Source organism: Hypanus sabinus, chromosome 30, assembly GCF_030144855.1.
Source record: "Hypanus sabinus isolate sHypSab1 chromosome 30, sHypSab1.hap1, whole genome shotgun sequence".
NCBI classification, from domain to species: Eukaryota; Metazoa; Chordata; class Chondrichthyes; order Myliobatiformes; family Dasyatidae; genus Hypanus; species Hypanus sabinus.
In genome coordinates, this window is record NC_082735.1 from 20542527 (window position 1) to 20568918 (window position 26392).

Below are 26392 nucleotides of genomic sequence, written 5' to 3' on the forward strand. Positions count from 1 at the left end.
AATCTGGTGAAGTTATAGAGACATTTATATAAACATGCCTGGCCTAGGTCGTGGTTATCCTTATAAAACTGATAAATTACCAAGAATGTGAAGAATAAATAAATAAGCAAATTTTTAAAAATTGCTTTCAGAGTTTCATGGATTACCCAAAACTAAAGAAGGGTTTTGGGAAATAATTAGCTGTTGAGCCTCAAGTGTTTACCAAAAGACAATACAACAATTAATAGTAGATTCTGAGTCATTTACTTGGGGCAAGTCTTAAAGAACAAAAGGCAGTTCAACAATTGATAGTAGAATCTGAGCTGTTGGAGGAAGTCAGTGGGTCGAGCAGATTCTGCAAAGGGAAATGGATTGTCAATGTTTCGGGTCGAGAACTTTCCTCTGGGCTGAAAGAATAGAGGCGAGATAGCCAGTATAAAGGGAAGATAGGGAAGGCTGGAGCAAGAACTGGCAAGTGATAGGTGGAAGGGTGACAGGAGGGAAGAGTGGAGATAACAACAGACTGGGAGGTGAAAGACAAAAGTTACAAAGGGCTGCAGGTGATGGAATCTAGTAGGAAAAGAAAGTGCTACATGGAACCAAATAAAGGAAGTTGTTGCTGCGAACAGAATAAGGGGAGGATCCAGTGGTAGTGTTTTGGCTGATGACCAGATGGAGCAGGTGAGGGAGGAGAAAGAAATTGTGTGGTGGGGGTGGGGTGGGGGTTGTGTTATCTCAATTGCATTGTGACACAGAAATTGGTGGTTACCCCCCCAGTGAAAATCCAATGTCCAAAGTGGTGCCCATTGCAGAATAATCATATTTCATATGGTCTAAAGTTCTGAAACAGTGAATGCAAAGGAAAGTTGGTACATAATTTCAAGAGCACTGACTTCAAAGAATTGGGAATTGCTTAACCAAATTGATTTAAACGTCTAAGATTATTGTAAGACTTTTTAATGGAAGGCACATAGGAACTCTTTAAAGAAGTATCAGTGAATTTTCAGGATCAGAGAGTGTGACCCCATATTGCTCAATGTATTCATTAAAAAAACATAAAGTGAAAGTAAGTCCCTGCTTAAGCATGAAGATGAAGGCTGCAGGAGGGCAGTGATATTTTGAAAAATGTATCAAAGGGAGGGGCAGAGGCAAAGAGACTGGGATTTGTATCACACCTTCCATTTTAAGGACTTTTTTAAAGTCTTTGGAGCAATGAAATATTGTTGCTGTTAGAAAGGAATCACTGTGAGCTTCATTGCACACTGCAAACTCCCACAAATAACACACCTATTTTTGTTTTGGTAATTGTGTGAGAGAAAAGAATTTGACTGAAATCAAGAATTTTTGCTTCACTACAGTCTCATAAGAACTAGGAGAACAGATAGTTTATGACATTCTGTTTACGATGTCATCTGAAAGAGAACGTCTCTGAAAGGCTGTTGTGATCGAGTCTCTACGGTAACATTTGAGTTTGAAATATCCTGCCTTAGAGTATGAGCAACCAACTAGACCATCGTTGCCAATGTATCCCTTTGGATAATACAGAGCTATTTGTTTTCTGGATGATGACAGGAACGGACAGTGGGGGAAAAGGTTAAGCTTTTAAAGTATGCAAATTAAGCCGAAGTTGAAAACCAATATTCTAGTTTATTCTTTATTTCTTCTAACAAATATACTAGTTTAATTTTTCTTCCAGTCCAGTTATTCAGTACAGAAAATTTAAAAAATGTTTATTTGTTTTGATGTTGTGATAGTCCACTATTACAAGAAGAGAGTTATTTTTTCAGTTTGCAAGATTATGTCCTCCTTTGCCTCAAAGACCAAAATATTAGTTTACCCAGCTGTTCATCTCGGATTTCACTCAGTGTAATTGACTGTCATGTTTGTCTGCATGACAATTATTCTGCTTTAGAACTAAAGACATGCATGTCAGAAAAAATCTGATGTTTTCAAGAGATGTGAAAATGCAACTTCTTCTTTCTTTTATGATTCTTCACGCTAACGCACTCTCATAAGGACCAGCTCCTGTTTTGTTTTAACTCTTCAGTTGGTTTTCATGACTTCAAGAATATGCCAGTTCTACTTGCAAAATTTACATTGTGCATCTTACAAAGGAAAATTAAGTCGTTTTTTTTAAAAGCAAGAATTGAAATTGTGCTTGTTTTACTTATGCTTGGTAGTTTGTCCTTAGTATTTTGTACTGCTTGCTAGATGGAAGTTAATATTGATGACTTATTTGTCCCACTATTGTTGTGATATTATGATAAGATACTTTAATACCTTGAAGTCACAAACTAGATACCAGGGGAAAACAATGGAATAAAATTCTCATATATGCTTTGCCAAACTGATCACTAAAGATGCAAATTCCAATTTTGCATTATTTCCATGGGAAATTGACATTTTATTTGCAAGTTATAGTACCAAAGTTATTTTAGTGACCCATAGAGAGAGGAAATGCTTTTGGTCAAATAATGTATTAAATTCTCATTTAACATTTGTTTATTCATTGTATTTTCCACTGAGGTTGAATGGGGCAACAGCTCGAGGTCAAAGGTTAAGGGTGAAGGGTGAAAAGTTTAAGGAGAACATGAAGGGAGATTGCCTCAGAGGGTCGTGAGATTGTGGAACGAGCTGCCAGCACAAATGGTGCATGGAAGCTTAATTTCATGGCCTAGGAGGAGTTTGGATAGATAATGGATGGTAAGGGTATGGAAGGCTGTGGTCCTAGTGCAGGTCGATGGGAGTAGGCAGTTTAAATGCCTCTGCACAAACCAGATGGGCTGAAAGGCCTGTTTCTATGTTGCACTTTTCTATGACTCTATGACAAAGGTCCTTTTATATCAACTGCCTCTATTTATTCAAATTCTTGTCTTATTCTTCAGACTGCAGAATTAAAATCAGTTTTATTATAATTGGTATATGGGTTCTGGTTTATTAGTGAAGATATTTTTAAAACGTTACCATTTTTCTCCCTTGATCCATAATAAATATGTCATAAAATATCTGACTGATGGGAAATTAAAGACATCTTAAAATGTCATTGGGGTTGGATCCTGGTCTTGAACCTGCATTCCAAGCTTATTGGCCACACTGACTGCCCATTTCCACTAACCTGATATGGAGGTCTGGCTGAGCTGAGCTTTCAAAACCAGGAATTATACTGCAAAGCAGAGTGAGTGACAAGTGGCAACTAGGCCTCAAGTACCATATCCTGAGCCCTGCCTCCAGATACCTAGCAACATTTTCGACAGCTCACAGCACACAAAATAGTGAACTAGTTTTAAATGTCCCCAGTGGAAGCTGATTAACAGCACAATGTAAAGTAAAATTGGAGACCAAATCCATCAGCACCTAGTCTCCAGTTTGTCACCACCTTAGACATTCCACTCTGATAGAGAAATTGAAGAGTCAATAACAGATATCCTGATGGCTCTCCCCGGCAATGTCAGTTACAGGTAAACTCAACCAGGCCCATCTTTCCTTCTGACACCAATTTTCATTTGTTCTGCCTAATTTTTAGGTATTGAATTTTTCATGAGAATGGCATATTTGAAAAGCCCTTTAGCTGGGATTTCATCCTTTCTCCTTGGGCATTTAAAGGGCAGATTAAAAAAAATAGTTTACCAAAGCAACACACAAAATGATAGGGGAGCTCAGCAGGCCAGGCAGTAGCAATGGAGATGAATAAACAGTCGACGTTTTAGGCTGAGACCTTTCTACAGGACTGGAAAGTAAGGGAAAAGAAGTCAGAATGGAAAGGTGGGGGAAGGGAAGGAGGATAGCTAGAAGGTAATAGGTGAAGCCAGTTGAATAGGACGAGTAAAAGGCTGAAAAGAAAGAAATCTGAAATGAGAGGTAAGTGGACCATGGGAGAAAAGAGAGTTATGGATCTAGAGGAGGTGATAGGCAGGTAAAGAGAAGAGGTAAGAGGCCAGAGAGCTGAATAGAAAATGAGGGGAGAGGGAAGGAATTTTTCTACTGAAAGGAGAAATTGACGTTCCTACCATCAGGTTGGAGGCTACCAGATAGGATATAATATGCTGCTCTTCCACCCTGAGGGTGACCTCATCGTGGCACAAAAGGTGGCCATGGACTGACGTGTCGGAACAGAAATGAGAATCGGAATTAAGATGTTTTGCCGCTAGGAAGTTGCGCTTTTGGCAGATGGAGTGGAAGTGCTCAACAAAATGGTCGCCCAGTGTGGAGGAGGCCACATCGGGAACACTGGACACAATAGATAACCCCAGGAGATTAGCAGGTAAGATGTTGCCTCACCTGGAAGGACTGACTGGGGCCCTGCGTGATGGTAAGGGTGAAGGTGAAAGGGCAGGTGTAGCTCTTTGGCCACATGCAGGGATAGATAGTTGAATGGGCAAGAGTAGCACGTCAGCTGCTTGCAGGGGTAAGTGCTGGAAGGGATGAATGGACAAGGGAATCACAGAGGGAGTGATTCCATGGAAAGTTTGCTAAGCGTGAATAACAATAGTGGACGATGCCTAAGACCACCTTGTAAACAGGTAGCCTTCCAACAATGAAGGCTTCTGAAAGTTAAATACAGAACAGGAGAGACAAAACGGCATATCACATTGTTTCAAAGTATTTACAGGTCTTCTGCTCTTGGTAATTAATACATTAATTTGCAAGTTTCTTAGTTATCAAACATCAAATGGTTTTTTTGTTTGATTGACATTATTTGACACGATTTGCTGGAATAAATCCTCCTTGCTTTAACACTGATTTGCTCAGTTACTCTGCTTATGAATCCCTAAATCAAATAAACATTCCTAAAGCAACGTGAAGAAGTGAAGAAATTCAAGAGAACCAATTAATGCTTCGATAATTTTGCATGAACAAGATTTCACCACTAACAGCCTTCAGCAGGATTTGACTTTGTGCAACATTAATCTGCTCATACTAAGATCCAGAACTCAAGCTGCTGCCTAGGTTTACCAGCTGAAGCAAGTCTGTGCTCTTCCAGGCTGACTGCTTCCAAATTTTAAGGTCTCTGTCCACTGAGCCCCAATCCCTCATTGAACAGGTTAGGTGAACAAGTCTCAAACCCTTTCAGGTTGATTTAAAGGGCATAAAACTATAGATAAAAGCAGTTAAACAAAATAAATTTCATTTACCGCACATTAACAACCTTTACATAATTACAAGCATTAAAGAGGCTGTGATCCCTGGTTCGAGTTCACTATCATTAGAACAACAATGAGCAGGGTGGGTGTTGTACCATTAACAAAGTCGCCAAAAAGATGCTGAAACTAATGGATATAGAAATGTTTCATTCAACAAAAACAAGCAGCAGGAATCATATTGAGACACTTCCAGAGGAAGAGGCCTGCCTGCTCCAATATTACATTCCATTTTATGTGCAAAAAAATCAAAGGAAATATCTATATTTAGAATGTATCTACAATGCTTCCTTTGAATTACATATAATGTTCACACCCTTCTCACCCATATTCCAGACACACAAAATGTACGTTAATCAGCATTGTCTGTTTTTTTTTTCAATTTACTCCCATCCACAGCACCAGGGAGCAGGGCTGCATTTTAAATTTAATCTACAATCCACGTTCAGGTCTAAAGATTGGCTGCTGAAGTTAGTGGCAGAAGTTACTATTTGCTATTTACCCTAATTCCGGAATATGCCCTAACAGCTGGAACTGTTAGAACAATGGTTAGATAGATGCTGGCATGGCAGGAGGTGATCAAAATATATTTTAAGGGGGGGCATGTCATTGGACGAGAGACCTGGATCATCGATATGAGATGTGGAGACTTGGTATGCACAAGCTCAGTTAGGTTGGGTTGGTGCATTTGCATAGCCCTAGAGGACATGGATGCTTGTAGAGCTTTGATAAGAAGGCTGCTGGTTAGATTGTCTTTAGGTCCATGCTTTCTATGACATGAAATCACATGGAGAAGGGTGATTCTGTGAGCTCTCATATGAAGCAATGTGGAGACCATGACCACTATTCTGGTGTTTGCATGGATTTCATTTCCAGGACACTGGGGCAGTTCTGTCATCAATCACCAAATGGTTCAGGCAGTGGTTTCACAGAGATGCCACACAATGTGCTTCAACTTCTGCACAGTTAGTGCCAGGTGGGACCAGTTTGAGCTTCTTGACATCTCCACTTCAGCAGAGAGATACTGACAGTGAGCAGATAAATGCTGTCATTTGGTATAGGGCTGTTATGCACAAACAACTAATGCCTGCATATTCAAGATACCAAATGTTAGCAGGTTCTGTCAGTAGGAGGATAACTCATATTAGCTGATCAATTTGGCATGAGTGAACTTATTACTCTGCTGTATAAGGGAGGTCCTGACCATCCCCCTAGTCCTCACATCCTTATCCCTACCTAAGTCTTAGTTGCAAGCAAACTCCAACTCAGGTTAGGCAAAGAGCTGACTGAGAGGAGATAAATGAAAATGTCACCTGTGTACAGGCAGGGTGCTGGAGGAACTCAATATGTCTAAAAGCATCATTGGGGTGAAACGGGAAGTTGATGCTTTGTGACGAGACTCTTCATCTGAACTGAAAGATAGTGGTGAGGTCACCAGTTTAAAATGTGAAAAGGGTAGAGGGTGGGTCGGAGGGGGAGGGTAGATCAAGAGCCTGCAAGCAACAGGTTGATCCAAGTGAAGGAAGTCAATGCTTCATGCAGAAGGTCTTCATCTGGACTGAAAGAGAACGGTGAGTTCACCAGTCTGAATGCTGAAGGGAAGAGGGTGGGTGGGAGATCAAGAGCTAGCAAGCAATAGGTTGATTCAAGTGAAGGGATGGAGGAGACGAGAATGGGAATAGCAAAAGAAACTGGGAGGTGACAAAGGGCTGCAGGTAATGGAATCTCTTAGGAGAGGAAAGTGAAGTATGTTTCAAATAAGGGAAGATGAAGCCTATTACTCATGTCTGGCTCAGGAGGCTGAAACCAAGTAGCAATACTTGCCTGCCAATGGCATCTTGTCCCCTGAGAGGTCATCCTATGTGCTGGTTTCAGGACACTGAGGGCATCATCACAAAGGCATTAATTCACTTTCCACCATGGCTCTGGGGTCAGAATGGTAGTATAGCAGTTACTACAACATACAGTGTAGTACTACCTTTTTTGTTGAGGCATTGGAAGTGTTGTTACTTCGATGTACCTGTGTTATTTTTGAATAATTATAATAAAAAGATTTGAAAAAGTTGGGCTCAATTCCCACCACTCTCTGTAAGGAGTTGGTATTTTCTCCCGGTGACCATGTTGATTTTTTTCCAGTGCTCTGTTTTCCTCCCACATTCCAGAGGTGTACGGTTAGGGTTAGTGAGTTGTGGATATGTTGCACTGGTGCTGAAAATGCAGCAACACTTGTGGGCACAATCTTTGCTGATTCGATTTGAAGAAAACAAATTAAATTTCCCTGACTGTTTTGATGCACATGTGACAAATAAAGCTAATCCTTAAATCTTTGGTTTATTTTTAACCTGTACCTCAGTGCCAGTTAGAACAGTGGTTCTTCATTTGGCCCTGGGCAGCTGTCTGAAGCTAGTACGTCAAAAGCAAGAACTTTTCCCAGGCAACCAAGGATGTGCAAAAGGGCTGAAAGTAAAAGAAGACTCACAGTCAGACTGGGCTGATTGAGAGATACTCCACATAATGGTGCTCAGACATTAATAATCACTTACGAGGTTTCCAGACAGGGCATCCAAGAAGATATCAAAAATTGCTCAGTATATCAGTATATCTTGTTTACGTCTGTACAAATTGTACATATGATTTCTCTTCGTTATAATATTCAGATATTGAGAACGTTCATGCAAATTGATGGTGTTGTTGACGCTGAGGAGAATAGTCAGGCTCTGGATTGACATTGTTCAGCTGGGAAGTTAGTGGAGCAGTGGCGGATGGAACTTCCAAAAACTCCCTGAAGGTGGCAGCACAGGGGAATGGGATGGTAAATACATATGGGAGACAACATGAAAACTCTGAGGTCTTGGGACAACATCTTAAAACATCAAACAACACACACAAAATAATATGTTTATAGATATTACTACACAGGTTTAGCATTGAGGATATTTTCAAGGAGCAACAGCTCAAAAAGGCAGATTCCGTCATTAAGGACCCCATCAACCAGGACATACCATCTTCTGATTGCTACCATCAGGAAGGAGATACAAGAGCCTAAAAGCACACACTTACTGATTCAGGAATAACTTCTTCCTCTCTGTCTGAGTGGACATTGAACCCTATGTCCCTATGTCATATTACCTCGTTTTTCTCTTTTTGCACTTTTTATTTAATTTCATTCATTTATTTGGTGCTGTGTTGTATGACATAGGTGATCATGGTCTTTCCATGACCATGATAGTTCTTGGGAAACTTTTCTACAGAAATGGTTTGCCATTGCCTTCTTCTGGGCAGTGTCTTTACAAGGTGGGTGACTCCAGCCATTTTCAGTACACTTCAGAGATCGTCTGCCTGACCTCAGTGGTGGCGGAACCAGGACTTGTGATGTGCGCCAGCTGCTCTACGGCCGTGCACCACCTGCTCCCAAGGATTCATGTGACTTTGATTGGAGAGGTTAAGCAAGTGCTACACCTTCCCCAAGGGTGACCTGCAGGCCAGTAGAGGGAAGAAGCGCCTTACACCTCCGTTGGTAGAGATATACCTCCACCCACCACCCATTATTTAATGTAACTTTTAATACTCATGTCCTTCCAGTGAACAAAATTCCCCTCTTCCTCTATCACCCACTCTGACCTTTTACTTCTTCTCACCTGGCTATTACTTCCCTCTGGGTCCCCTCCATCTTCCCTTCCTCCTATTGTCCACTCTGCTCTGCTATTAGATTCTTTCATTCTCCAGTCCTTGTCCTTTCCCACCCTCCTGTCTTCACCAATCATCTTCCAGCTAGCCTCCTTACCCCATCCCCACACCTTTTTATTCTGGCATCTTCCCCCTACCCTCTCATTGCTGAGGAAGGATCTCAGCCCAAAAGGTCGCCCGCCTACTATTTTCCAGTGACAAAGCCATATCAAGCAGCAAATGGGAAATGCAGCCCAAACCTCTAAACTCATGCCTGCCTTTGCTCTTCGAGCAGATACATTAAGTATACGGTGTCTCTGAAGACATTCTGGGAACTGACACTCAAATGGAAATGTTTGTCCCATTTTGCGCCAGTACTCCCTGTGTATTGTCAGTCATCCCTACCATCAAAAAGCTGCCAGTCACGTCTCTGCTGACTCATTTCTTCAGGTAGTAGCTCAGCAGCTCACTGCTGAAAGAAAGAAGCCAACACTCCATGTCATCTTAAGCAACTGAAGGGTACTGGAGAAACCTGCAAGCAGTTCTGGGGCATCCCAGTTAGGACTCTCAATAAATATCCATTCATAAAGCGAGAAACAAAATAATGCATGTCAACGTGCTCCAGATGTTTATGTAGCTGTACCGCAAGAGACATTTTGTGGATCTTTGAGATCCAAGTTCCAAAATTAGTTGCCTTTGGGAGAAATTCATACAGGCTGCCATCATCACCTTAACGTTGCAGACTGAACATACCATATATAAGTCGCGTGCCAAAATTAGGTAAAGGTTAAATATGCTGGGCCCCCTCCCCCTCCCCCCCCCCCCCATCTTCTCATCTGGCTCTTTCCGCTTCCAGTCATGGTGAAGGGTCTCAGCCAGAAATGCCAACTGTTTGTTCATTTCCGTAGATGCTGTCTGACCTGCTGAGTTCCTCCAGCATTTTGCGTGTGTTGCTCTAGATATGCTAAAGCAACATTTGACAGAACATAGACAATCCAGTTCTATAATCGTCATGATTCTGCCTGTAGGTCTCACTAATGAAGAGATTCTACTCTGGGAAAAATCAATTTTTGATCATGTAAGGTTAAAAATAAAGCAGTGTTACACAATGCAAAATGTCCAGCTTAATCATTGCCTGCAATTACAACCTATCATCTTTTTAAATGTCCGGAGAACATTAGTATTATCAAAATCAAATTGAGCTAGATGTAACATAGAACTTTTCAAAAAATGTTTTTCATGAAAAGCTGTAATATTACATTAACCTGGCTGTATTTATCATATGGACAAAAAGCATAATGAAGTGTATTGTGGCCAATAAGCCATACCTGAGGAAACCAGCATGACTTGATGTAGATACTCAGAAGATGAAGGCTGGATGTTACTCAGTGATTTGTTTCTTACTGAGCATGACTATCTATGAGTTTTCACTGGGGATATTAATTAACCAGATAATTCCAGGGCAGTGCATTCTTAGAAGTAAATATGGCTGGCAAGGAGTATCATATTTGGGCTGCTGTAAAGTAACTGAAGCTCTAATCTGCATTATCTCAATGCAGGATTTCCAAATCAACCAAATGCTTTGAAGCCATCGAATTATGTTTGAGCAGCAGAGGGAAACGTGACAAGAGTTTTAACTTCTTGAAAGATTCCCCCTGTGGCTATTAATCTCTTTCCTGAAATTAAATAAATTTAAAGGTCATATCCCATTGTTAACCAACAATTGAGCTCTGGTTTAGTAAGGCTATGATTTTAACAGTAAAACAAAAGGAAGATTTGAAATAATAAAACAAGAATGCTGGGAATCTGCAGCAGACCAGATAATATGCATGTGAGAGAGAAGTTAACTTTTTAAGCCAATCACCATTGATTTTTTTTAATGATTGCGCTCTAACTGTTGGAAGAAAATAAAATCTGTGGAAGCTAAATGAATGATAAAGCTCTAATTTTACAGACAAATTCGGGTAACGTTTAAACACCAAGAAATAAGTCTTACTGGCTTTATGAGCATTCTTTAAACTCTTCATTTGAAATACAGCCTTTGATGTCCATTCTACAATTTTTCATGCAAATTTTATAGGAAAGTTCCTTCAGCTGGGGACAGGGAGAGGTTATAGTGTAGATGTACTGTAATTGCAGAATAAAAATACAGTATATGAAGTACATAGCTACATAATAAGAGAATTATTTGCACTTCTATGATATTTTAAAGGTATTAAAAGCTTAGTGTTAATTGATGATTTCAATTAAAGATACAGAGTGAAAAGGAGAATTGATCTTATCTTTGAAATTGAAAAGAATCTGATATTTTGTAAAGGACTATTGCCTTTGTATAATTACTTAAAATACATCCTTATTCTGATATTGCTTTGCTGCCTGATGTATGCCATTTAGTTTTACAATTTGCAGAGTTTAATGGAATCACATTACAAAAACATTTATTGCTGCATGAACAGAGTTAGCTGGCATTACAAAAAAAACAGCCATTATTTTTCTGGAAAAGATAATTTAATTTGGAAATATTTTCTGTTTTGATGTCTGTAATGGGATGGAGAAATATTTTCGCACTGAGTTAGTGCTATGGAAAAAATATCAAAGGAGGGAGCAATATAATTCCTAGAATAGACTGCTTTTGATCCCCCTGTGGTGGCACTAGCTTTTTACAGATCCCAGATATGATGGTACTCCAAAAATAGCTGCTTTTATTTACGTCAAGGTGTAGCCTGTATGTGAATTAATGTGAGAAGAACAGCTAAAATTCTAAATTGTTGTCTGTTAGTTGATATCTGAGAGGTACTTGTTTCAATAGTATGGTGAAGAATTGAGGATAAAGTTCAGTTCTTTATTCTGAATATAATTTTGCACTGTGGCCAATGGTTTCTAATTGTGCAAAATGAAACATAATAATCAGATCACGAGACCTTGAAATTGTAAGATCAGTTCAGGTTTGCAGTTTAGCAAAGTTTCCATGCCCATACAGGAGCCAGTTGGATGAAGGGTATTAACTACTCCTGAACATATTGGTCTGGACCTTAGTCTTCTGTAATTCCTGCCACTACTAAGAGCTTTTAGAGTGCATTGGCCAGATGGTAGCGGTACCCAATGGCGGATGCTGCTTTCCTGTGTTAGCACTCACTGGTAGGGAGGGTTTTGCCTGTGATGGACTAGGCTGTATCCACCACTTCCTGCCTTTTCCATTCCTAGGCATTGGTGTTTCCACACCAGGTCGTGATGTAGCCTGTTAGGATACACTCCACTCCACTGTGTATCTATGGAAGTTTGTCAAAGTCTTTGGTGACATGCTCAGTCTACACAAACTTCTGAGTGAGTGGAGGCTCTGCCGTGCCTTCTTTGTGATGATGCTTGTGTGTTGGGTCTAGGACAGAAACTGTGATAGGTTGCTGTCAAGGAACGTAAACCAACAGTGTTTTCTTAAAATCATTAAAGACCCATCCCATTGTAGATACTGTCTGTTCAATTTCCTGCCATCTGGTAGGAGAACAGGAACATCTCAGCCAAGACAATAAGGCTGAAAAACAGATTCTTCCCAAGGGCTGTTGTACAGTCAAATAATGCTATACCCCAGCTTGCCAATGGCCTTTGCATTTTATGGACTATTGAAGTCACTTATTGCATGTAAATATGGGTTTAAAAAAAATTAACCCATATCACATGCATTGTAAATATTGGTTTCACATGGACTGGAGTAGTGCTGTAATCTCGTTGTCTTGAGCAATGACACTAAAATTCTACTCTATTCTACTGATCCTCTCCACTTCTGTTCTCCTAACGAAAACTGGCTGATGAACCTCCAGTTTCTTCCTCTGGTGGTTAAAATCTATAATGTTGAGTGAGAGGCTTTTATTGTGGCATAACTCGACCAGATTTTCACTCTCCTTCCTATATGCCAGCTCATCATCACCCTTGATTTAACCAAGAACAGTGGCGTCAGCCACACAGTCATAAGAGTAAACAGTCGAGCAGGGGGCTCAGCACACAGCCTTGTGGCCAGTGAAGAAACTGAAAATCCATTTTTACAGGGATGTACCGAGGCCCAAGTCTTCAAGCATATAGTTTGGTTGAACCCTTCTGCAACAATGGAAACAATTGTGTATTATACACTGGGCAGTGCAGGAAAATACTAAGAAGAAATTATTGAACTTTGTTCAAAATAAGTCCACCTTTGTAAATCTTTTACATTTTGAGAAGGTTAATTTAAATACGAAAGAACGCATAATTGTCAGTGTATCAGTTCAATGCCTTTTCATTCTTTGGATAAAGCACTTCAGACCAGTTGGTGACCAAGCAGCATGTACATTTGACATAGATTCACATTGAAAACATAATTCAAATAGTGATATTTTTTTTCCTGGATATTTAAACATGACATTTAAACCCATCGTGATTTTGCTTTTACAACAGCCTTTGCAATCAATTATGTCCTCTATTCCTACATCACTTTTTGAATCTTTGTTCACATCAGTACTTTGCTATAATAATCAAAGCTATCTCCTAGATGTTGTATATCATCTTGGTCCATTTTCCAATAGCTTACTTAAAATATAAGTCAAGCTCTTGTGACTGTTGCTCATGAACCATAATGTTATTATGAATTCAGTTCCATTGTAGTAATATTTTTCTTCAGTGTATTAAGCATAAGACTTCTTTCAACCAGCGGTTTCTCCAAATAGATGTATCCTTAGACACATTTGCAAAATAGGTTAGAATTTTCACGGTGCAAAAATGTAACCAGAACAAACTAATGTGCTCAGGCAATAACAGCTCTGAAATTGTTACAATGCAAATATCAACCCAGGATGATCCAGAAAAGGCAAAATAATATCACTGTGTTATTTGATCTAATTCTCCAGGTTATTTTGCGAATGCACCTTCTGCTGGCATTATAATGCAGTGCACAACCAGTGTGTGTCAATGTTCTTTGCATCTCTCGTTAAGTGGTTGAAAATAATTAAGTATTCAAAATTCAAAGTAAATTTTATAATCCAAGTACATATATGTTGTCATGTACAACCCTAAGTTACATTTTTGTGTGGTCATACTCAACAAATCTAGAGAATAATAACTATAACAGATTCAATGAAAGACCTCCCAACTAGGGTGTTCAACTGGAGTGCAGATGACAACAACCTGTGCAAGGGCAAAAAGAAGAAACAACAATAATAAATAAATAAGCAATAAATATTGAAAACATGAGATGAAGAGACCTTGAAAGTGAGTCCATTGGTTGGAGGAACATTTCAATGAAGGGGCAACAGAAGTTAAATACATCATCCCCTTTTGTTCAAGAGTCTGATTGTTGAAGGGTACAGTAACCTCATCATCAGGTTCAGGAAAAGTTATTACCTCTCAACCATCAGATTCCCTCAGTAAATGATCCCTCAGTGCAGGTAAGCAGCAAAATTGTCATGTTATGAGTGATGAACAGACCTGATGGAAATGGGGTGTGGAGTTAACCATTCCCCCCCCCCCAAGAACTATGAACTATTGCTTTTGCTATGCTGCTAATGAGAGAGAGAGATGAAGCACAGATGCAGGAACATCTGCTACAGATAAGAGGGAGAGAGAGACTGTTGATTTATTGTATTTTGACTCTTCCTGGATTATTTACCTTCCACTACAAGGACTTTACTTTGATTGTTAACATTCCTTAAGAGACAGCAGGAGTGGCCTGATTTGATGGACATTGCCATTTAGAGTTGATGGATAGCTGAGACCCAGTTTGTAGGGATAAAAGACAGGTCTGGGGAGACACCCCTCAGACACACCAGTGGACACTAACTGAGTGTTGTGAACCCACAGGAAGGAGGGGGCTTCGAGGACCGAATCAGGAGATCGGTCAGTAAAGCTCACAGTGTGACAGCAGGGCTGGTGGGGACTTGTGTGTGTGTCCACTCATGCCAGAGTGATGAGTCCTCCACAGGAGAACAGTCTAGCTGAAGAACAGAGGGGTCATAGCTGAATGACCACAACGATACGACGGAATAAGAAAGCAACAGAAGGTTTGCCTGCTGCAGCTGCCTAACCTCTTACGCGCTCTCTCGCTCTCTCCAACGATTACAACACAACAACCATAACTACCTCAGCACGTATGAACTGAACTTTATACTCTTCTATAACAATTCATTTACCCTAGACATCGATAGAGCTTGTTTATTATTGCTTATTATTATTCCTACACTTTTAGGTTTATTATTGCTAATCTGTTTTATATGTATATTTGCATTTTTGATACTGTATTGTGTAGTTTGCTAATAAACACCTTTAGTTTTGGTACCACTAGACTCCAACGGATACTTCTATCTTTGCTGGTCTGTAAACCCAGTTATGGGGTACGTAACAGTCAAAAGAATTTGATGGACATTTGGGGTAAAGATATGCTGCTAGAAGAAAAGACAAGAATGGGACTGATGGGATTGCTATTCTGGGAGGCAGCACAGGCTTAATAGGTTGCATTCTCCTTCTTGGAAAATTCTAAATAATATACTCAGCAGATCAGACAGCATTTGTGGAGAGAGATATAGAGTTAATTTTTCAGTTCAGCAACCTTTCTCCATTGTTTGTTCATTATGTGCCATGCTGTATGATGGAGATTATCAGAGTCTTCCATCTGTCTTTCTTCTCTTATTCTTTTCTTCGTCTATGACAATGATTGTTTTGGCAATTTTTTTTATGAAAGTGGTTTGCCATTGCCTTCTTCTGGGCAGTGTATTTACAAGACGGGTGACCGCAGCCTTTATCAGTACTTTTCAGAGATCGTCTGCTTTGCGCTAGTGGTCACAAAACCAGGACTTGTAATATGCACCAGTTGCAGATAATGACCATCCACAACTTGCTCCCACAGCTTCAAGTAACCCTGATTGGGGGTTGGGTGAAGCAGGCGCTACACCTTGCTCAATGGTGACCTACAGGCTAGCAGAGGGAAGGGGCTTTTTACATTTCCTTTGGTAGAGACATGTCACCACCCCGTCACCAACCCATTGTTAGTATCAGTCGTTACAATGATAAGAAGAAAATGCCAGTTCGGCAAGGTAAATATGAATAAAATAAACCTCTAGAACTTTACCATTGTACTTTTCAAAGCTAGAAGAGAGTGGAATGAGTTCAGGAATAGTTTTGAACTAATGCATGTGTGCAGTTTTGGCCTCCTTATTTTAGAAAGGATGTACTGACATTGGAAAGGGTTCAGACAAGATTCACAAGAATGATTCCAGGAACGAAAAGCTTACCGTATGAGGAACATCTGGCAGCTCTTGGACTGTATTTCCTGGAGTTCAGGAGGATGAGAGGGGGGCCTCATAGAAACATACCGAATGTTAAAAGGTCTGAATGGATAAGAAATGGCAAAGTTCTTTCCCATGGTAGGGGATTCCACAACAACAGGGCACAACTTCAGGATTGAAGAATGTCCATTTAGAACTGAGATGTGGAGAAATTACTTTAGTCAGCGGGTGGTAAATCTGTGGAATTTGTTGCCAAGAGTGGCTGTGGAGGTCAAATCATTGGGTGTATTTAAAGCAGAGTAAGTTCTTGATTAGCCAGGACATCAAAGGGAATGGGGAGAAGGCAGGAGAGTGGGGATGACTGGAAGATTTGGATTAGCCCATGATTGAATGGCGGAGCCAAATGGATGGGCCAGATTGCCTACTTCTGCTCCTATATCTTATAGTCTTAAGGTTTTATTTAAGGATAAGAGTTGGTGAACTAATAATCCAATCCATACCTGATTAACAAAAAATGAGATTTTAGAAGTTTATTTTATTGAGATACAGCATTGAGTGGGCATTTTGGTTGTTCGAGCCATTCTATCCAGCAAACCACAATTTAGTCCTAGCCTAATCATGAGACACTTTACAATGACCAATTAACCTACCAAACGGTACATCTTTGGACAGTGGGAGGAAACCGGAGTACCCAGAGCAAAGCCATGCACTCACAGGGAGAATGTACAAATTCCTTCCAGGCAGTGGTATGAATTGATCCCGGGTTGCTAGTACTGTAAAGCACTGTGATCTCCACTATGCTACTGTGTCACCCCAACAAGCAAATTGTGCGCCACAGCATACAATTGGTATTTAAAAAATAAATATTCAACAGTTATGGGCTTTGCAAGTGAGCCAGCATCTAATTCCCTTTTCCTCTTCTTTCTCTCATGTCACTCCCATTGCCCCTCCTCCTCCTTCCTACCTTCCTGCCTCACCTGGATTCAAGTGTTACACACCACCAGCTCATGCTTTCCCCCTCCCTCCACTTTTTTAATCTGGCTTTTGCCCTCTTCCTTTACAGTCCTTATAAAGGGTCTCAGCTGAAAATATCAACCCTTCATTTCCCGCACCCCCCGCCCTCCATAGATGCTGTCTAATCTGCTGAGTACCTCCAGCATTTTGTGTGTCATATTTAGTTCCTTATCCTGAATTGTGAAGGTGGAGGATGCCTGCCTCCTTGAACCTTTGAAGTCCTTGAAGTTGGGTTTACCCACAATGTTGTTAAAGGAGAAATGTTCCAGGATATTGATTCAGTGATGGTGAAAGAATAGCGACTCTTTCCAAATCAATATGATGTGTGGGTTGCAGGGCAAATTCCATGTGGTGGTGTTCCATTGCTTTTCCTGTCCTTGTCCTTCTAGAGCTGGGTTTGGAAGGTGCTATCTAAGGGAGCTTGTTTATTTGCTGCAGTGCAGACTGCAGCTACCTTGTGTGAGTGATGGAGTAAATGAATAGTTATGGATAGGATACCTATCAAGTAGGCGACTATGCCCTATATGGTGTTGACTTCTGCAACTTCTGGAAGAAGGTGGTGCCAACGAACAAGGCGGCCAAGGGCGACATCCTCCAGGCGGTTCACAAAGCCAGTTCTTTCACTTCTTTTATGCCTTCCTTCTTTTTCAAGCGTGGTTCTGCTACTGTTGTTGCCTGTGATCTATATTTTTGGGCCGTTTGCTGTCTCTGAGGGTGCTCTGTGAGGCTTGGAGATGAGTGTGATCCCACGATCAAATCCATTTCTTGCTGACCTCACCAATTAAAGCGCCGAGGAAGACTGACATCATCGAGACAAGTACAGAGGATGGGCAAGTGTTCAGTGCCATCCACCAGCCTCTCGCTCGCTGCTGCCAGAGGAAGGTGTTTGCATGTGGCAGTGTCTGTTTCCCTCTCGCTTGCTGCTCCAGTAAGAAGGCCCCTGCATCCAAATGGTTCCTCTCTCACTTGGTGCTGTTGGAGGATGGCACCAGAGTCCTGGGTGTTGAGCAAAGTTTGTGGATTGGACGCTGCAGTTCACCTTATGATGTGCTTCTGGTTTCAAGTCACTCCTTTTCTTGTTGCCATTTTGGGTGATTTTGAATTGAGGCAGCCTGCAGATACAAACTCTCAGCTTAACCGAAAAAGCCTGGACTCTTACATTTTTGTGTTTTCTACTCTGTGTTTTGCGCTCAGCTTTTTGTTTCCGTTTGCACAAGTTGTTTCTTTCCACCAGTGGGGAGACTTGATGATTTCCTTTGAACAGGTTCCACGGTTTTCGTTGTTTCATGGCTGTCTGTGGGGAAGTCGAATCTCAGGGTTGTACATTGCATCCATGCTTTGATAATAAATGTACTTTGAAACTTTGTAACTTTGACTTTCTTGAGAGTTGAAGCTGAATTTACCAATGTTGAGTTTGAAATGAAGTATCTGCCTTTTGAGTGATGAGTGCAGGAAATTCCCATTTTCTGGCAGTCCTGGCGAAGGGTCTCGGCCCGAAACGTCAACAGTGCTTCTCCTTATAGATGCTGCCTGGCCTGCTGTGTTCCACCAGCATTTTGTGTGTGTTGTTTGAATTCCCATTTTCATTGGGTTTTTTTTATGATGCATTTGTGAGATTGCCCAGAATTTAATGAAATATAAAAGGCAAAAACTGCAGAAAAGTGAAATCTGAAGGAAGACCAGAAAATGCTAGAAATATTCAGCAGGACAGTTCATGAGGAGTAGTTGTTAGTTGAAAATAAATTTATTGTCGAAGTACAATCTTGAGATGTATTTTTCTTGTGTGCGTACTCAGAAAATCTAAAAAAACATAATAGAATCAATGAAAGATAGCACCCAACAGGACAAACAATCAATGTGAAAAAGACAGTACAAATATGCAAGAAATAATAATACAAATAAATAAGCACTAAATAGTGAGAACATGATATGAAGAGTCCTTAAAAGCGAGTCCATAAATTGCGGGAACAGTTTAGCGATAGGGTGAGTGAAGCTATCCCCATTGGTTCAAGAGTTGATGGGTAATAGCTGTTGCAGAACCTGATGGTGTGGGTCCTGAGGCTCCTGGACATTCTTCCTGATGGTAGCAGTGAGAAGAGAGCACAGCCAGAGTGGAAGGAGTCCTTGATGATGGATGTTGCTTTCCTGTGTCCGCAATCTGCATGGTAGGGAGGGCTTTACCCAAGATGGACTGGGCCGTATCCACTACTTTTTGCAGGATTTTCTATTCAAGGGCATTGATGGCTCCATAGCAGGCTATAATGCTTCTAGTCATCAATACGCTCTCCACCACACATCTATAGAAGTTTGTCAGTGTTTTTGATGTCGTACCAAATCTTTGCAAACTTCTAAGGAAGTAGAGATTCTGCCGTGCTTTCTTCATAATTGTACTTCCACGCTAGGCCCTCAGAAATGATAAACTGAAGAACTTAACCTTTCTAATCCTCTCTACCTCTGATCTCCTGATGAGGACTGTTTCATGGACCTCCAGTTTTCTGCTCCTGAATTCAATAATCAGCTCCTTGGTCTTGCTGACATTAAGAGAGAGGTTATTGTTGTGGCACCACTCAGCCAGTTTGTCAGTCTCCTGATTCCTCCTTTGGTTCGGCCAACCACAGTGGTGACATCAGCAAACTTAAATTTGGCATTGGAGCTGTGCTTAGCCTTACAGTCATAAGTGTAAAGGGTAACATAGAAACATAGAAAATAGGTGCAGGAGTAGGCCATTTGGCCCTTTGAGCCTGCACCGCCATTCAGTATGATCATGGCTGATCATCCGACTCAGAACATTGTACCTGCTTTCTCTCCATACCCCCTGATCCCTTTAGCCACAAGGGCCATATCTAACTTCCTCTTAAATATAGCCAATGAACCGACCTCAACTGTTTCCTGTGGCAGGGAATTCCACAGATTCACCACTCTCTGTGTGAAGAAGTAGTTTCTCATCTCGATCCTAAAAGGCTTCCTCTTTATCCTTAAACTGTGACCCCTCGTTCTGGACTTCCCCAACATAGGAAACAATCTTCCTGCATCTAGCCTGTCCAATCCCTTTAGAATTTTATACATTTCAATAAGATCCCCCCTCAATCTTCTAAATTCCAGTGAGTATAAGCCTAGTCGATCCAGTCTTTCTTCATATGAAAGTCCTGCCATCCCAGGAATCAATCTGGTGAACCTTCTTTGTACTCCCTCTATGGCAAGAATGTCTTTCCTCAGATTAGGGGACCAAAACTGCACACATTACTCTCGGTGTTGTCTCACCACGGCCTTGTACAACTGTAGTAGAACCTCCCTGCTCCTGTACTCGAATCCTTTTGCTATGAATGCCAACATACCATTTACCTTTTTCACTGCCTGCTGTACCTGCATGCCCACTTTCAATGACTGGTGTACAATGAAACCCAGGTCTCGTTGCACCTCCCCTTTTCCTAATCGGCCACCATTCAGATAATAATCTGTTTTCCTGTTCTTGCAACCAAAGTGGATAACCTCACAATTATCCACATTAAATTGCATCTGCCATGAATTTGCCCACTCACCTAACCCATCCAAGTCCCCCTACATCCTCTTAGCATCCTCCTCACAGCTAACACTGCCACCCAGCTTGGTGTCATCTGCAAACTTGGAGATGCTGCATTTAATTCCCTCGTCTAAATCATTAATATATATTGTAAACAACTGGGGTCCCAGCATGAGTAAGGGTTAATGTTTCTTGTCAGTAATCTTTAATCAAAATGGGTATTAGGTCATTGACCTGAAACATTAATTGATGTTCTCTGTCCACAGATCCTGCCTGCGTTAAAAAGTATTTCCAGCATCTTTATTGTTTAAACAGAGCTCAAAGCCTTCCCATTAATTGTCCCTTCCCAGTTTTGGATTCAGAAAATATAGTTATTGGTATCCAGACCAGTGTCCCTTCAGCCTACCAGACTAAGCCAGATTAACTACTTGAACTTTGTGTTCCTTTTGTGGTCCACCTAACTGCTGTGCCACTCAAATGACAGTGTGTTCACTTGAAAAGTAATCTGTGGTCCTTTTAAGTATATCGAGCATAGCATGAAATGCATTTTATAACGGTAAGATCATTCCCTTGAGACCAGTAAAAGAAGCCAGGTCACATTTCTTTTCAAATCACAACACAAAATAATAAAAATTTAGGGTATTAATTCGACTTTCAAATGTGAATAGATTCTATCAAATAACGTATTGATTGAATTACTACTTACGGATTAACAGGCAGAGATGTTCGTAAATTTGCTGACAGCCAGCTGCCTAGTTAGTAACAACTCTTGCTAAAATTCACTCAGCCTTGTTCTTCCTTACATAGCATATCCCTGGTCCCATCAGTGTCTGATTAACATAGTCCTATTATGCATTTGAGTTCCTGTTCAGTTTATTTTCTTTTACAGCCCTTAATAGAAAGGTTTAAGAATAAGTTAAAGCAATTCAATGAGCCATAATTTGCTTCTCAGTATTATAAGGTGTGGGTTTCCTCATTTCCTCATTTTGCTGGTTTGAGAATTATATCAAAATATAGAAGAAAGAATGTCTCCCCTAATATTTCTGCCTTAATGGTCCATTGTCCCACTTTAGGCTGATGGAATGTTGGGGAAACGGTAAAAAAATATCTTACCGCGTGCAGCTTCCTAAAGCAGGTGAGGTATGGCGACATCACTGACCTGCATGGTAGCTGACACTCAATACATTGGAGAAGTCACCAGAGGATTTATGAGGATGGAGAATTATCGAAATCTTAGCACAGCTGAAGAAATACTCCAATCCAGTTAAATTAAACTTCTTTGCCCCTCTGATCTTTCTTAGGTGGTGTCCAATCATATCAGACTATCTCTGATGTCTGCATCTCCCATCATGCCCTGGAGATTCACTCAAAAGAACCCCCCGCTCACTGGAGACTAAAGTTCCTTTTGATATCTGCTGTAAATTTATTTTTAGTCAATTCATCCATCTGGCTGCTTGTTCAGAGTTGATCTTTTTTTATGTTCTTTGATATTTTATGTATCTTCGTGAGATACACTTTAAACGTCTTGTGTGTCTGAGGCACTACTTTACTTACACACCGGAGTTTACAATTGGAAATATTTCTGGTTCTCTCCTCTGCCGCTTGTCAGTATCTGCTCCTTCTGTTAACCTTTGCTCTGCACACCGACCGTGCCTGTGCAGGATGCGTGGGTGAGGATTGAAGGGGGAGCTTTTTGATCTTCCATCCTACTTGATTTCAGATTTTTCATTCATGTCCTTACATAACAAGAAGTTTGCAAATGTTTTACCCAGCCACTTGGTAAATAGCAGTGTCGACCAAACTGGTCAAAATGGATGAAGAAAAGAAATTTGGAACATATTTTAAGAACGGTTTATTCAGATACAAAACAGAAATACTGCAGATACCGTGAGTCTAAGTTGAAAGCAGTAAATATTGGAAATGCTCTATAAGTCATGTTGGAAGAACAGAGAGTTAAAGTATTTTTATCATTTTGGATTGCTAATTGTTCATTAGAACTATTAGAACAATAATGGATCCAAAAGAGTCAGGGTCATCCATGTGTATCACAATCAGGTTAATTATCACCAGCTTATGTGTGAAATTTGTTGTCATTGTAACAGCAGTGCAATGCAATACATAATAATCAAAGTATGAGTGCAGAAAAGGTTTACTGGGAAATTGCCTAGATTAGAGGACATGCAATTTGAACATAAGAACCAGGAGCAGGAGTAGGCCATCTGGCCTGTCGCGCCTCCTCCACCATTCAATAAGATCTTGGCTGATCTGACCGTGGACTCATCTCCACCTACCTGCCTTTTCCCCATAACCCCAACTATGCAAAAATCTCTCCAACCTTATCTTACATATATTTACTGGGGTAGCTTCCACTGCTTCACTGGGCAGAGAATTCCACAGATTCACCACTCTTTGGGAAAAGCAGTTCCTCCTCATCTCCATCCTAAATTTACTCCCCCAAATCTTCATGCTATGTCCCCTAGTTCTAATCTCACCTACCAGTAGAAACAACTTTCCTGCCTCTATCGTATCAATCCCTTGCATAATTTTAAATGCTTCTGTAAGACCTTCTCTCATCCTTCTGAATTCCAGCAAGCACAGTCCCAGGCGACTCAACCTTTTCTCAGAGACTAACCCCCTCATCTCTGGAATTAACCTGGTGAACCTCCTCTGCACCACCGCCAAAGCCAGCATATCCTTCCTCAGTAAGGAGATCAGAACCACATGCTGTACACCATTTGCGGCCTGACCAGTACCCTGTTAAGTTGAAGCATAAACTCCCTGCTCTTAAATGTTACCCCTCTAACAATGAGGAGAGGTTGGAAAAACTTGGAGAGGCAGAGGCTGAGGAAAACCTGATAGAAGTTTATAAGATTATGAGGAGCTTAGATAGACAGCCAGTATCTTTTTCCCCTAGGATTAACACTAGAGGGCATGCACTTAAGGTGAAATAGTAAATTGTATTATTGTCACAAGTGAAAACTTTGTTTTGCATGCCACTATACAGATCATTTAATGACATCAGTGATTTGAAGCAGGTAGATAGGGAAAGTTCAACAGTGGCATGTAAGGTTATTACAGGGAGTGGTGAGAGCCCAGAGCTCGCGGTATTGGAAGATAATACAACAGGTGTACAATAGATGTGAAAACACAGTAACTACTTTCTAAGCACCAGGTTCACACAGATTCCAGCATGGTAGTCACCAAGAAGTCTGATTTTACATTTGTGTGTTGGTGAAGGGCTTTTTGCACATTATGTAGTCTGAGAGGAACAAAGAACAATACAGCACAGTACAGGCCATTCCGCCCACAATGTTGTGCCGACCCTTATATCCTGCCCACCCCACCCCCCCCCCCCATATAAACCTCCACCTTAAATTCCTCCATATATCTGTCTAGTAGTCTCTTAAATTTCACTGGTGTATCTAAAAGCAAGGATGCCCCTGCTTTTCTTTAATGACCACCTGAGAAGGCAGAAAGGGCATCAGGTTAACCAAGCAGCTCCAAAATTGTATTGTTCCCTCTGTTTGACTGTGCAACCTCTACCCAGATGATGTACTTCTCAGCAGTCTCAACTCACAGTCAGGGGATCCAGTTACACTGGTTTAATGCAGTTGAAGGATACTCTGTTCCTGCTGTTGATGGGGAGTTAATTGTCAGGATATTGCAAATTACACTTAAGTGATTTCCCCATCTTCTTGTAAACTTAACCTTGAATCTGTTTCTTAGTGTATTGCACATTAATTCTTAGACAGGGAAAAAAAGCAATGAGTCATTTTTAAATCAATTTATTTATTAGCAATAATTAACCAACATTCCTGAAGAGTTTGTATTTTATGAACATGTTGCATTATAAAATAATTTGCATATTTCAATACAGGCACCTCAGTGGATATTTCAATGTCTCTATTGCAAGAGCGAGAGGCCATTAAATCCAAGCATCGGTCCTAATCTGATTGTCACGTTGATGTGTTCAGCTTCCTGATCTCAACAGCTCTCCCGAGCCTGTCTTCAATAATTATGCCTTTGCTGAAACTTGACGAGTGAAGACAAAAACTGATTTTAAGATTTCCAAGACATTAAAACAGTGAGAAAGAAACAAGGGTTTTCAGAATGATTCTTTAATCTTGAAACAGAGTATTGAGGACAGTGATTTTTAATAGAAAATGTAATGAGTTAGAGGTGTGCCCTTTCTGGCTATTCTACTGAAGAAATCTTTTGTAGAACAGGTATTCCTGTGAGGTAAATTTAATATGTGTGCACTTTTTGAACGGTCATTTGATAACAGATAATTTTATTTGTTTAATTTCTGATTATGAGATGGTAGGGATCAATGAAGAAAATAATGTAAATTCAATGTTCAAAATACACTTATTATCAAAGTACATCTATATCACTATATACAACCGTAAGATTAGTTTTCTTGCGGGCATACTCAAAAAATCCGTAATGGATAATAACCATAATAGAATCAATTAAAGACCACAACAATTATGCATAAATAGTATTTTTTCTATTCACTTATGGGATGTGGGTATTGGTAGCTAAGCCAGCATTTATTGCCCATTCCAAGTTGCCCTTAAGAAGGTGGTGATGAGCTGCCTTCTTGAACCACTGCAGTCCTTGAGGTGTCGGTATACCCACAGTGCTGTTAGGAAGGGAATTCCATGATTTTGACTCAGCAGCAATGAAATTAATAAACAATAAATATTGAGAACATGAAATGAAGAGTCCTTGAGAACGAATCTATAGGTTCTGAGAACATTTCAGTGATGGGGCAAGTGAAGTTGACTGAAGTTATCCCCTTCGGTTCAAGACCCTGATAGTTGAGGGGTAATAATTGGTTCTGAAGCTAGTAGCGTGAACTCTGAGACTCCCCCCGATGGCGGTAGTGAGAAGAGAGCATGACCCGGGTGACGGGGGTCCCAGATGATTTCCTGCAACAACACTCTGTGTAGATGTGCTCGATAATAGGGAGGACTTTACCCATGATAGACTGGGCCATATCCACTGCTTTTTGTAGGATTTTCCATTCAGGGGCATTGGGATTTCCATACCAGGCTGTGATGCAGCCATTCAATATACTATCCACTTCACATCTATGGAAGTTGGTCTAAGTTTTTAAGTGTCATGCCAGATCTTTGTAAACTCCTGAGAAAGTAAGGGTGTTGCAGTGCTTTCTTCACAATTGCAATTATATGCTGAGCCCAGGACAGGTCCTCTAAAATGATAACACTGAGGAATTTAAATTTGCTGAGTCTCTTCACCGCTGACCCTCTGTTAAGAACTGGCTCATGGACCTCTGGTTTTCTCCTCCTAAGGTCAATAATCAGCTCCTTGGTCTTGCTGCCATTGAGTGAGAGGTTGCTGTTGTGTTATCTACTGTTGCGATGAGGCCACATTTGGGTTGGAGGAGCAACACCTTATATTCTGTCTGGGTAGCCTCCAACCCAATGATATGAAAATCGATTTCTCAAACTTCCGGTAATCCCCCCCCCCCCCACCTTCACAATTCCCCATTCCCGTTTCCCTCTCTCACCTTATCTCCTTAACTGCCCATCATATCCATCTGGTGCTCCTCCCCTTTCTCTTTCTTTTTACTTCACCACTCTGCCATTCTCAGTTTCACAAATCACCTTGTGTTTCTTTCTCCCCTCCCCGACCTTCTTACTCTGACTCCTCATCCTTTTCTCCTGAAGTCGCGATGAAGGCCTGAAACATCGGCTGTACTCTTTTCCATTGATGCTGCCTGGCCTGCTGAGTTCCTCCAGCATTTTGTGTGTGTGTGTTGTTGTGGTATCATTCAGCCCGATTTTCAATTTCCCTCCTATGTTTTT

General features: G+C 40.8%; 1 protein-coding gene across 1 annotated transcript in view; it reads left to right on the plus strand.

The window, feature by feature from the left end:
* LOC132383330 (CUB and sushi domain-containing protein 2-like) overlaps nt 1–26392 on the plus strand; it is a 72662-nt gene that overhangs the window by 17676 nt on the left and 28594 nt on the right. The window lies entirely within an intron of this gene.